The sequence below is a fragment of the Lycorma delicatula genome, chromosome 1 (assembly GCF_047948215.1).
Source record: "Lycorma delicatula isolate Av1 chromosome 1, ASM4794821v1, whole genome shotgun sequence".
Lineage (NCBI taxonomy): Eukaryota > Metazoa > Arthropoda > Insecta > Hemiptera > Fulgoridae > Lycorma > Lycorma delicatula.
In genome coordinates this window covers 92024486-92038057 of record NC_134455.1, presented here as the reverse complement: position 1 = coordinate 92038057, position 13572 = coordinate 92024486, and the positions used below count along the sequence as shown (strand labels likewise).

The 13572-nt window shown below is 28.6% G+C and overlaps 1 protein-coding gene across 1 annotated transcript in view; it reads right to left on the bottom strand.

Annotated features, from left to right (window-relative positions):
- The window catches only part of LOC142320122 (glutamate dehydrogenase, mitochondrial-like), a 281974-nt gene that overhangs the window by 49851 nt on the left and 218551 nt on the right, over window positions 1-13572 (bottom strand). The window lies entirely within an intron of this gene.

Sequence of the window (13572 nt, the reverse complement as noted above, 5' to 3'; positions counted from 1 at the left end):
CTCCACAACCCCCTCCCCAAAAAAAAAAAATTAAGAATATTTCGCGATTCCCCAACTCCAACACAATGAAACCTAGTTAAAACTATTAAGACGTGGGTGGCTATTTGCTAAACTATGCGATTAAATGGACGAAAAGAAAAAAATCCTTTACAGAAGTCATATGGTTATCGCAGAGGAAAGTGTCATAACCCGATTACTGGATTTGTGAGATGAATTAATACTACTTTTCTAGGATGAACAAATGCCATTCTCAATGTTTTTTATTTTTTTTTCAGAATAATAAATATATGTTGCTGTTGGCTTACATAGCTGATGTATTTTCACATTTAAATGACTTGAATGTGAATTTAGAAGGACATGATTAAAACATTTTATTAATGACAGACTAATTTCATGCTTTAATTAAGAAGCTTGATATCTGGATTATTAACCTTCAAAGCAAAATTTTTTATTTCTCCACTCACTTTACATTATACTGAGAAAAATTTGGATGAACACTGAATTTGAATGACACTATTATTCACCACAGTTTGAATAGGATGAAGATGTATTTCCATGAGCTAAAAATTCAGTTGGCAGAGTATTTCCTGGAAGATAAAAATGATTTCTCAAAGAGATGGGTACTGAATCCATTTAGTGAAAACATTGTTGCATCTGCTAAGTTACCAGCTGTGATTCAAGACCAGCTTATCAAAATGTCTGCCGATAAAACATTATGAATACAATTCACATTTGAAGTTTTAAGTTTGCTCGTAGAAGTGAATATGAAAATTTAATCACAGAAGCACTGAAAATATTAATCCCTTTCGCCACGTCTTACCTCTGTGAAAAGGATTTTTCATCTACGGTTGTGCTATAAACTAAATATAAAAATCATAAAAGAATTATCCTTGAAAACAATTTTCGTTTGTGTATTTGTAACATAGATTCACGTATGGAGAAACCTTTAAACGAAAAACAAACATAACCATCTCATTAATCTATTTTCTTTACATGTACTTATAAATGTAGGCAAAATGTTTATAAATGATTTCATTATTGTTTAAATATCAAGTTTTAGCTGCTAATTTCACAACCCCGAGGTTGAGAAACGCTGATCTAAGGAACTTTACATCAATATTCCAAAGCGTTTTCATAAGAAAACTGTCTCAAATGTTATTTGCTTTAATTACTGTCCAAAAATATTTTTTTTATTTAAGTGTATCTCACAATAAAGTAAGTAAACAACAGCAATTGACCTAACGTGGGTGAGAAAACCCTAATTGAAATTTCAAAAATGTCTATGTGAAAGGTACTTCCCAAATTTTTCACTAAAATGAATCCACTAATCGTGGATACCAGTGTTCTTTGATGGTTAGGTTTCAGTTAACCACACATCAGGAATGGTCAACTTCAGAAGGTACAAGACTACACTTCTACATATCATACTTTGAAGTAATAATACCTTATGGTGGTTCTGGAGGCTAAGCAGAAAAAGAAAAAGGATAGCAATGATTTTGGCAGAAGTAAGCTGAAATTCCCTGTTAATTTTAAAATGAAAGTAAAAACTTCTAAAGAAAGTTGCTTTATATTTTAATTTAGTCAGTTCAAGTTTTTTTTTGCTAAAAATGCATTCTGAAGCTGTAAATTAAAAATATTTTCAACAAAACAGAAACATGTTTAATTTTTTCTCTATTTCTTTTATTTGATTTTTCTTGGGCCAAACAAGGAAGGACAATGGTAAATATGCAAATAAAGAATACATTAATAAACATAGCAACACTTTTAATCATAAAAATCCCTACAATTAAATCCCTGATTAAATTAATTCTGTAAGTTTCATTAAAACAGGTTTTGTCTGTTCACAAATAACTCATACAAACAGACAACAGACATAAATAAAGACAATGGGTCCAAATTATAATAATGGGCTTTTGATTTATTTTTACTAGAATTGCAATGATAATAAGAAAATATTATCCATATTAGCAATTTTACAAATGTAACTTTAGTTATGAGCTTTTATTATAAAAAATTACAACCCTAAGAAAAATATAATGTTTAATAGAATTTGTTAGTGAAACATTAATATTTTGAGAACGTAATCTGATTTTGATAAATATCAAACAATTCAGTCAAGTTTCTAAATTTCACCTCCGGAAATCATGTAGTTATATCTCTTCTGACATTGGTTAGTCAGTGTACAACAAATAATACAAAATCACTATAAATACAAGGGATGTTCTAAAAGTAACTTACAATTTGGTATAACTAAAAACAAAAGAGCTGTTGGAAAAAATCATTATGTACAATGTGTAAATTCAACTTCAACCTATTACTTTTCTACACAATCACCAAATAAACTGAGACACTTATCATATCTGCGATAAGTTTTTGTATTCCTTCATAAAAAAATTCTGCACGCTGGTTTTTCAGCCACTTGGCAACACTCTGAAGCCCCTCATTGTCATCAGAGTGTTTTGTTGCTAGCCAGTTTTTCAAGTAAGAGAGCAAATGGGATTCTCTTCAATGCCAATGGGCTGCCTGCACGATGATAAAAAAGTTTCTATCCAAACTTTCCCAAAAAATCTTGAGTACGGTGATTTGTATGCGAATGTGCATTGTCATGGATGAAGGAAATCCCAGAAGTTAATATTGACACCTGTTTTGGATTTCTCTCCAGAGCTATTTTAGGGTCTCACAATATACTTCTGTATTTATTATAGCACCCCACACTCCATGAATTCAACAAAAATTACTCCATTTCTGTCCCAGAAAACTGTTGTTCTGAAAGAAGTTTTGAACCGCCTGAGCATGGGTAAAGTGCCGATAAGTGCAATTTTTTCATCAAATTTTGCTACCAGTTTGTCAGACAGAACAATAGATCAACCACATCATTTTTATAGTGAACACATTTGGCAGGCATTTTTTAACAAGATACATCACCGCCTCACTGCACCTTTACTCATTACATCTTTCCTATAAACATCACATAGTCCAATAAATCCCAATGGGTTTGTAGTTTTTTTGCCAAAAGAACCCTAATAATCGATGTCACTTCACAAGTGACAGGATTTTCTATGGCGGCACACAATTTAAACACTAGTAAGAAATCAATACAACACATCACAGTCCTTAAAGTAGTGCTGCTTGATGCATATTGAGTCAGGATACCAAGATTGTGCTGCTACCTCCAACCACAGTGAAATGTAAATTACTTTTTGGATAACTATAATAAATTCTCTATTCAGGTTTGTTTATCCAAACTGATTATTATCTACATAAATTTATGTTATACTAGACTCCAGGTTTAACAAAAACAGTGGTATAAGAATCATTTGGATCATGTCAGTTATTACTACTAGTAAGTAAATATCAGTACATATTATATATAAACACACGCAAACGGTACATTCTGATTTACATACTAAAGATTTCATGCAAACATTATTTTAATTAATAACTGCTTAAACATAGATCAGAGAAAAAATGCTGGACAACATTGATTGTTTTATGTAACCCGATTTAAACTAAACATAGGCATTTTTAAACTCAGCAATATTCATTTTAATATAGTTAAATATATTACAATGAACTAGCATTACATTAATATTTAATACTATTATTTCAAAGTTAATAGTCTATAGCATTATTTTTGTCAAGAAAATTTACTATTGTTAAATATTCATTAGGCCTTTTTACAACTTACTCATATACGTTATTAAAATTACTTTAAAACTCTGCAAAAATAAATATTTATATGTGAAAGAAAACTGACTTCACTAACAGTAGAAGCAAGAACAAAGGATTGCCTTTATTATGAATATTTATTCTACAAGTTTTAAGGCATGAATTCAATAGAAAAGGTGAAAAGCAAGCTGACTGGTCTTCAACTAACAAGATTAAATAGATTATTGTGCAAATCTGAATTAGGTTAAACAGAACATAAATTGTAAATATAAATAAACTGCAAATATTTATTAAAAAAAAAAAATTAATTTATCTAGTTTTTAATATGGTAATTGTATCTTGTTATTTACAAATATTTTTATATTATTTGTAAAAATACACTAATCTATTTTGGCTAGTAAAACATTCAATAGTACATTTTATCCCTTTACCATCTAGCAAGTTAGACCATACCTACCAATGGAAATTTAAAAAACTGATAATATATTCAAAACAGAATTCAACATTTTTCTGCACCTGAATTACTTATTTATGGAATCTTTTATCATTTTTGATAATTTTTATAAATTGAAGTTGCAGTATTAAAAAAATAATGTATATCTAACTGATCTGTATTTACATTTCCCTAAATAATTAATTCACTTTAATTCTGAAAGTACACATTGTATCAATATGGTTAATGTGAAATCAAGATTGTTAATTTTTATATTATATTATTTTTTGGGTAAAGAATGACTAATGTGAATAAATATTATATTTTTATTAACTTTTAACTTTAGCTTTTTTTAGCTGTATCAAAAAGTACAAAAATGTATTCACACTCGCACACATCAATTTAATTAAACACAGCAGTAGAGCATCACTGAAGAAGGAAAGTTGTACTGAAGTTTTTGTATGCACATGTGACTTCAGGAAGTGATATCACATATAAGTGTTTAATCATGAACTGCAGACAGTCAAACAAAGGTATGCCCAAGCTGTCTGATCCAATTTTTCAGTTAAGGCAGAGTGCCAACATAAATATTCCACACATGAATTAGAGAAGAGTAATTCAAGTCTATTGAACTGTTCTTACTAAGAACTATTTTAAAAGATTAACTATAGTACAGTGCATCTGTAAAACCACTTCAAACTTCTTACAGTTTCTCTGTTTTAACAATTATGAGTGTTCTAAAACAAACACTTTACACCATTAAATAATTTACTGCCCACAAAGGTGTATGTATAGTGCATATGACATAAATAAAAGCTTGCTTCCACAAGGCAGACAGTCGCTGTGCAGGGCATTACATTACCCTTTTCTCATAACATTAAGCTCATTTAAAAACAGAGTTTTCTACAACACATTACCTGTAACTACATCATAAATAGTAAAATTTCTTTCTACAATTAAAATTTATTATCATTTTGTTAAATTTCAGACAATAATTTCTTTAAAAACATTTAATGTACTTATAAATATTAATTACTGTAACAGTACAAAAACTAATTAATAGTTTATACTTTTATTAAGAGGTTATTATTACACTCCCTCATTAAAAGAATCATAAAATGAATGTCCACGTTATATGAATAAAGGTTGTAAAAATATTTCATTTGAGTTATATTTATAGGCACTTGTAACAGGTATAAGTATTGCTGATGATGTTTATAGAAATAAACATCATCATTAAACAACAGGCCTATACCCTATACATTATAATAATTCATTAATAGCTTAGTCATTTTTTACACATTCAAAGAATAGCTAAATAATTTTTTTTTTGCATTGTTGACTACTATTCAATACTAATGTTTATTTTTCATTTTCAATAAACTGATTTTGTTCAACTCTTGGGGTGTCCTGGTATGAATGGTATAATTGTTTCCTTCTGTAATGTATGAAATGTTAGTTTTGTGTGTCAATGAATTTGTATGTTTTAGCTAGTGATTTTTTTTTGCGCAATGGCTGAATTTAAATCTGTAGTTAAGAAAAAAGTTAAAAGTGCCATAGTTAAGCTCATGAAATACAATTCAGTCAAATGTATACAATTTTATAAAGAAAGAAGCTATAAATTTAGGAAAATTAGAAAATGACAAATATTTAATACGCATTCAAAAATGTGAAGTAAAACCACTGCAGCTTATGCGATTTCAAGATTGCAAATTAAAAAATTCAGAAAAGAATCTTCTTAAATCTAAATCGCAGTCGTGCTCATTCAGCACACCAAAAAAGTAACAAATGTTCAAAACTTGTTAGCGGATTAGACGGTCTTGATCAATGCGTTGTAAGAACAGTTAATAAGTTTCATGTAATAAATAATGAACTGTCTATACAAATAAATTATGTGAAGAACTTCAAAAAAATATTCAATTTAAATGTTCTAGAACTACATCAGTTGCTTGAAAGAGTTAGGGAGTTAGAGATAGTGGTGTAAAACTGATATCACTGATAAACATAATTTTTGTTTCCTAACATGTGATACATGATTTTCATCTGGTTTTTGATGCAGAAAACGAGTATGAACTCAGAATCTTTCTATCACCCACCATTTTTGAAAAAAATTTAAATTATAATTAAAGGATTTTTTCATTTTTCAATGTGTAGTTAGCATTTTAAGCTCCTATATTGTGTTTTGTTAGCTCATTTTTTATTTTTTAACTTTGTTAACATAATTTTTAAGCTATAAATAAACAATTCTAGACAAAGAATTAAATCATATCATAGTCGCATGTTATGACATCATATCTAATACTGAAGAGTGAGCTTCATGGACAAAATTAATCATGTCTATACAGGTCAAAACATGTAGCTGAAAACAGCTGTGTTGTTTGTATTAAGCACTAGATTTGGATTAAGCACTAGGAATGAATTAATTTTGTTCAGTCTTATTGCTGTCGAAAGTTTGATAACAGTGCAGTGTCATAATGCCTCGAAATTGTGTAAATGATGTGGATGTTTTTTGCTATTTATGTGGTGAGTGTACCGTAAAATTAAATAGAAAAAAACATTACACCTTTAATTAAAAAAGCATATCATTTGTACTTTCAGTTTAAAATTGGTAATCAGGATAAGACGTGGGCTCCTCATATTGTATGCACTAATTGTTCTGTATTTTTAAGAGAATGTCTGAAAGGTACACGGAAGGCTTTGCCATTTGGTGTACCTATGGTCTGGCATGAACCAAAGGATCATGTAACCGATTGTTACTTTTATTTAACAAGTGTCTGGAATTTAAAAAAAATCTAAACATACTGTATAAAATATCCTTCATTTCAATCTCCAATCAGGCCTGTACCTCACAGTGAAATTATTCCAGTTCCTGAGCCACCTGTGAATATAAGTTTTGAAAGCAGTGATGAAGAATCAGGCAGTACTGAAAAAAACAATAATTTTGATTTTGAATTATCTTTCAATAAGCCACACCTTACATCACAAAGTGAATTAAATGACTTCGTTAGGAATTTTAGTTTATTAAAAAATGAAGTTGAACTGTTAGGATCAAGACTGCAAGGTTGGAATTTATTTTTAAAAAATACAACAATTTTGGGGGCTTTTAAAGCCAACAAAAATAACTTTCTCAGTACTTTATTGATGAAAATAATTTGGTTTATTGCACAAATATTGATGAGCTTATTTTGCACTTAGGACAAGTTCATAAACCTGAGGACTGGCGTCTTATCATAGATTTGTCCAAGTATAGTTTAAAAGTGGTTCTACTATACAACAGTAATAAATATCCTTTGATACCAATCACCTATGTTATTAATTTGAAAGAGACATATGATGTGATGAAAGACATTCTTGAAAAAATAAATTATAAAAAACATAGCTGGAACATATGTAGTGATTAGAAAGTTATAGCTATTTTGTTAGGTATGCAGTCAGGCTATACTAAATACATGTGTTTTCTTTGCAAATGGGACAGCCGAGCTAAGGATAAACATTATGTAACTAAAGAGTGGATGAAACAAGAGAACTTAACTCCAAATGGGAAAAATATTATTCAAGAGCCCGTAGTTGAACCCAAAAAAATATTTTTACCCTCTCTCAATATCAAGCTTGGACTAATGAAAAATTTTGTAAAAGCAATGACGAAGGATAGTCCTGGATTTTTGTACATCAGGCAGAAATTTTCGAATATAAGTGAAGGAAAAATTAAAGAAGGAATATTTGTTGGTCCTCAAATAAGAGAGTTGGTCAAAGATGATGTATTTAACTCAATGTTAAATAATGTAGAAAGTGCACCTTGGGCTTCATTCAAAGACGTTTGCAAAACTTTTCTCGGCAAACAAAAATCAAACAATTACCACAATATTGTTAACAACTTCTTACTTCATACAGAGCTATGGGATGTATTTGAAAATACATTTCCTCCACTCACATCTGGATTTTTTCCCGGACAACCTAGAAGACGTAAGTGACAAACACAGTGAGTGTTTCCACCAAGACATTTCAGTGATGGAAAGCCGCTATAAAAGGAAATGGAATACTAACATGCTAGCTGATTACTGTTGGACATTAATTCAGGATGTGCCTGAAGCTATTTATAAAAGAAAAGCATCAGCGAAATCATTCTAACACAGGTATGAACATGCAAAATTATAAATTTGACAGATTTTAACTATATTTTCCCTTAATTATTTTTGAAACATAATTTATTTAAAACTAAGGGTGATAGAAAAATTGTATTTAAAGATCTGTAATGTATGCAAAAAAGCAATTCAAGAAATGGTATCACACTTAGAAAAACATTATAATTTTTTTTTTTATCAGTGTAATAATAGGAAGCTTTTGATAGAGAAAGAAAACATTTGGAAGAGGATAGAGTATTTAAGAAAAATGACTGATTTTAGAAAAGAAAATCCTTCAATTGTTAATTTGCACGAATTGTACATCCCATTCCACAACACAGTCGTGGTCAGATGACAGTGTTGCAGGAGTAAAGTGCCAATTAATAAAGGTGATTAGATTGGTTAATCATACTCCACATTGGAGGAGAAATTAGAAAACTCCTGATGTGATGAACTTAGAAAACAAGCACAAAAAGTGGTGACTATCACAACATCAAGACAACAACAATTTCATGAAGTGGGGATCTGTCTAAAAATTAATTCCTGGTCTTCCATCCCCCAGTCATTGATTGTTGTCGATATGCACCATACTACAATTCACTTCTACAGAAGCTTCTGAATTCAAATGATTAATTGGTTAATAAAGAACAATATTCTGTTTAATAAAGCGATGTTAAAAAACCAAAATTTTATAATATAATTAAATAACACAGAAATTCTAAAATAAAGTACCATTTTGATGAACTATTATTAAAAAAATCCACAGGGATCAGGTTCTGGAACTTCAGCTTCCCATACTGATTTAAATCTGATCAAAATAGTATGGTCAGCTCTGAAAATATATGTTGGTAGTAATAACACAACATTTTTAATGTTCAATATTAAAAAATCAGCTGAGGAAAAAATGAATAAGGATGATTGGAAACCGTATTGCAAACATGTAAAAAGAAGCTGAAACTGAGTGAAAGAAGATGGAACCACTAATCAATGAAATATCATAAATTTATCATACATCTAGAATCTAGACAGTGGTAGTGAAAGTGATTGTTCTGATGAAGACAGAGAAGATGGTGAACTTGCACAGGAACTGAACATACTATGCAAATTTCAAGTAGGTGTTAATAATAATTATAGTACAATCAACAGTGAAAAAAATCTTACAAAAAAGAATTTGAAAGTTCTAAATATTGTAAAAAAAAGAATTATACAATAATATTTTATATTAATTTAACGTAATAATTACGGATACAACATACAATCAAACACTAGTTAACATTTTTTTTAGTTTAAAAATATATTTAAATTAAAATTCTTGCAATCTTTATTTATTGAATTACTAATACATGAATTATAACTAATAAGACATGGAAACTATAATAAATTAAACATCTAGAAATATTATTGCTGTCCTATTAGATAGGTGTAAATATCTTCAGGTTCAGTAGTAATGCAAACCTTCTCTAATACAAGCTTTTATTTTCAATGTAAACTCAAAATATATAAAAAAAAAAATTTTATTAATGTATAAAATATTCACACTACTTCAGGGTTAATTAACTCCAAAGATTATATTCCAGGTCAAACTAAGGATTTTTTATGTACCACTCATTCATACATTTTTTTTTTTATTAACTAGATATCCTTGAAAAAAAAATTATATGTAAATGCAAAGATACATGTATATAAAGATAAAAAAAGGTAACCAAAGATAATGGATTCTATGATATTTTCTTTATCTTTTTTTAACTCAACAGCCATTTAACAATACAATAGCACAGATTGTTTAACAATATATTGTATCACTGACATTTAATTGACATTATTAAAACGAGTATAAAATCAATATTAATGTACTGTTAATAAATATACTAAAGAGTTTTTTGAATTATGTGTACTGCAATGGTTAAAAAAATAATATATAAAAAATAAAACTGAAAAACCATTTTAAAACTTGGATGACTGGGTTGAAGAAGATGATAAAATGCAATTAATCAGTGATTTAAAAAATAATTTTAGAGAAAATACCTTATTAATCTATATGATTCAAAGCAAGTTCTGAAGAAATAAGCAAACATTATAACACCACAGAAAATGTCAAACAAATACTACAGAAACAATCAAATATTTTTATTTATACTCAAACCCCTTAAAGGAATAGTTGATACTTTTTTCTGTTTAGCCTCCAATAACAGTGTAAGGTATTTCTTCAGAGGATGAATGAGGATATGTGTGAATTGTAATGAAATGAAGTGCAGTCTTGTTCAGTCTCAGGTCGACCATTTCTGAGATGTGTGGTTAATTGAAACCCAACCACCAAAGAACACCAGTATCCATGATCTAGTATTCAAATTTGAATAAGTTTGATACTTCTGGTTGTCATACAATTCTAGTTAATTTTTATTATGTTCCTGATTATACAATTTAGCTAGTTAATGAAATGTTTTGAATTTCAATATATATTCATTATAACAAGAAGTCATTATGTAAATACAAAATAAATCTTCAAATTGAATAATTTTAGCTTAATAGTTTTAAGTAAAAGACTATTTAGAAGTTCTAAGTCTCACAAAAGTAAGAGCTTATTAAAACAAGAGGGAAATTAAAAATCTGTCTATAAAATTAAAATATATTCATTTAATACATAACTGAAATTTAACAATTTTTAATTAATTATTATTAATTGCAAACATAAAATTATCTAACCACTGTCATTCTCAATGTTGTCATTGTAACAAAGTACTAGCTTCATGCCTCATCACCAATTTATCAGTCGTTTTAAAATCAATTTTAACGTTTTATAGTTCAAATTAAACTTTGGAGATTCAACTTTTGTTACTTACTGATTTCAAATTTTTATTATTCCTTTTTAGGAAATAATAATTTTCTGTCTACATTTCAACAATATGTACATAATACGTTACATACATAATGCATTATGTACATATGTATGTAATGTTATAAATATTTTTGAAAACTTAAAAAATAGTAACTTACAGAAAACCACAAAAGTGGAAAAATAGTTAATGTGTAATTCTTCCTAATAATTGAAATCGAACAAAAAGTTCAAAACAACTTCTTAAAAGGTATTTTACCTTAATTTATTAATTACTCACTTCAAAAAGTTAAAATTTAATAAAATGTTGGAGGAGCATTTATATTTTTACTTTAATTACAGTATCTTTTAGTTATTTTTTTTAAATTAACATTTTGTTTGTACATATTTTAGTTTAATTTTTTGCTCAATTTTAGTTTGATGGAAGTATAAAAATACTACCTACATGAAAAGAAAAATTAAAACTGCCTGACAATATTATTACTTTAGCTTAACTAAGAACGGAATCGAGAAGTGATTGATTTCATTAGTATATACATTTGGGAAGTCTGCATATAGCTCATGTAACTTATATGGGTCTGCAAGCACCTGCATCCCTTTTTCATATAATCAGTGTATCTATCATAAGTTATATCCTTAAATCACCAAGTCAGGACGATCAACAAAATGGTGACGAATAGCATCGAGGATTAACATTAAAATATAACTGCTTTGGTCAGGTCGTGAACAATAAACTTTCTTGATGGTAAGGCTGGCACTTAAATTAAAAAAAAAAAAATAATAATTGCATGGATTCACACCTGCAGGAAAATATTTAATTTGATAACAGTAAAATAAAGGAAAATAAATGAAACAGAAAGGAAAATAATGAAGTAAAAAAACATAATATTCAGCAGAGTTGCACAATTTTGTAACACTGGTTGTAAAATTTTAAAGGTTGGATAGTATAATGATGATATCAAAGGCAGCCTGCTATGAGGCTTGAGATCTATTACATAGAGAAGAGATTTACTGATGTAAAACAGATTAATAAAACAAAAAGAAATTCTTAATAAAATTTATACAAAGTGGAACACATAATCATCATGAAACACTGGCAATACAAAACCTAGAAAAACAAAGAAGAGGGTTTTAAAATGTGTAGTTATAGGAGAATGTTGAAAATCACGTGGGTTATTCAAATATAATATAAAGAAGTTTTAACATGAATGGAGAAAAGATATTTGTTACAGAATGTTGTAAATGGGCATGGTTGATAGACCATGTATTGATTTCGACGTTGAAGAGTTCTAGGGTTCAAATCCTAGTAAAGGCAGTTACTTTTATATGGATTTGAATAGTAGATTGTTGTTACTATTCTTGGTTAATATAAAATGTTCTTTGGTGATAAAACCACCAAAGAACAGTATTAGATTTGAAGAACAGTATTATAAGTAGATTTGATATAGTATCAATTAACCACAATCTCAGGAACAGTCAACCTGAGACTGCACAGTGCTACACACTTCATTTATATTCATACATATCATCCTCATTCATTCTCTAGTAATATCTTACTCTGGTTCCGAGGCTAACAGAAAAAGAAAGAGACATCTAGGATTAGTGAATATCTGGTGATTCTAGAAGAAAATTAAGAGTGGTAAAACAGCAAGGGAAGAGAAATTTAGTGTGTATGATAGAGGCAATATAAGACCCACTCTAAATATTTTGTTTATAATTATATAAAATTATAATTCATAATATCTTATATTGTAACATATCTTTAGTTCTGATTTTTCTTTTTTCATTTAAGTAACAAGTGATACAGAGTTAAGACACTGGGATTAACAGAGAAAATGGTGCAGTAAAATAAGAAAAAATAAAAACAGTTTTATGCAGTTTCTGAATCTATATACATTAACTCCACTCTTTTAAACATTACCTAAAGTAAAAAGAATAGAAACTTTCAAAATAATTTTGTAAAACAATATGAAAGGATTTTCTGTAATTTAAAGATAGTACCAGTTGATGTATGCTTTGACAAGTACAGAGCAATAACTTAACATCAGTTCATCATTTTCTGGGATTATGAAGCTTAGGTCTAGTAATTCATGCAGTAAACTTATAGCCTAAATTTGACAATGGAATGGTTTTTTCCATTTATTATATTGGTTATTTCTTTAATACCCATTACCCACACGTCTTGTTTGCATTTTAGAATACAGTAGCATTGTTTCAATATTTTCAATGGTTAAATGAAGTAGTAACAATTGGTGACTCTTTTTTTTTTAAAGAAATGTAAATTAATGTTGCCATATAATTTAAAATAACAGTACTACTTTTGCTTACGCTAAGAATGTTAGCAACAAAACTGTTTATCTTTTTATACAGTTAGATAAGAAATACTAATGATTTTAGCATACACGTACATATTATATTGCTATAACTGTAATGGTTGTAGGTGAACTGATGAGTCACAAGTGACCGTCAAAGTGATGAAGCTATTGTCAAAAATAACAAGCATCCCATACTATGCT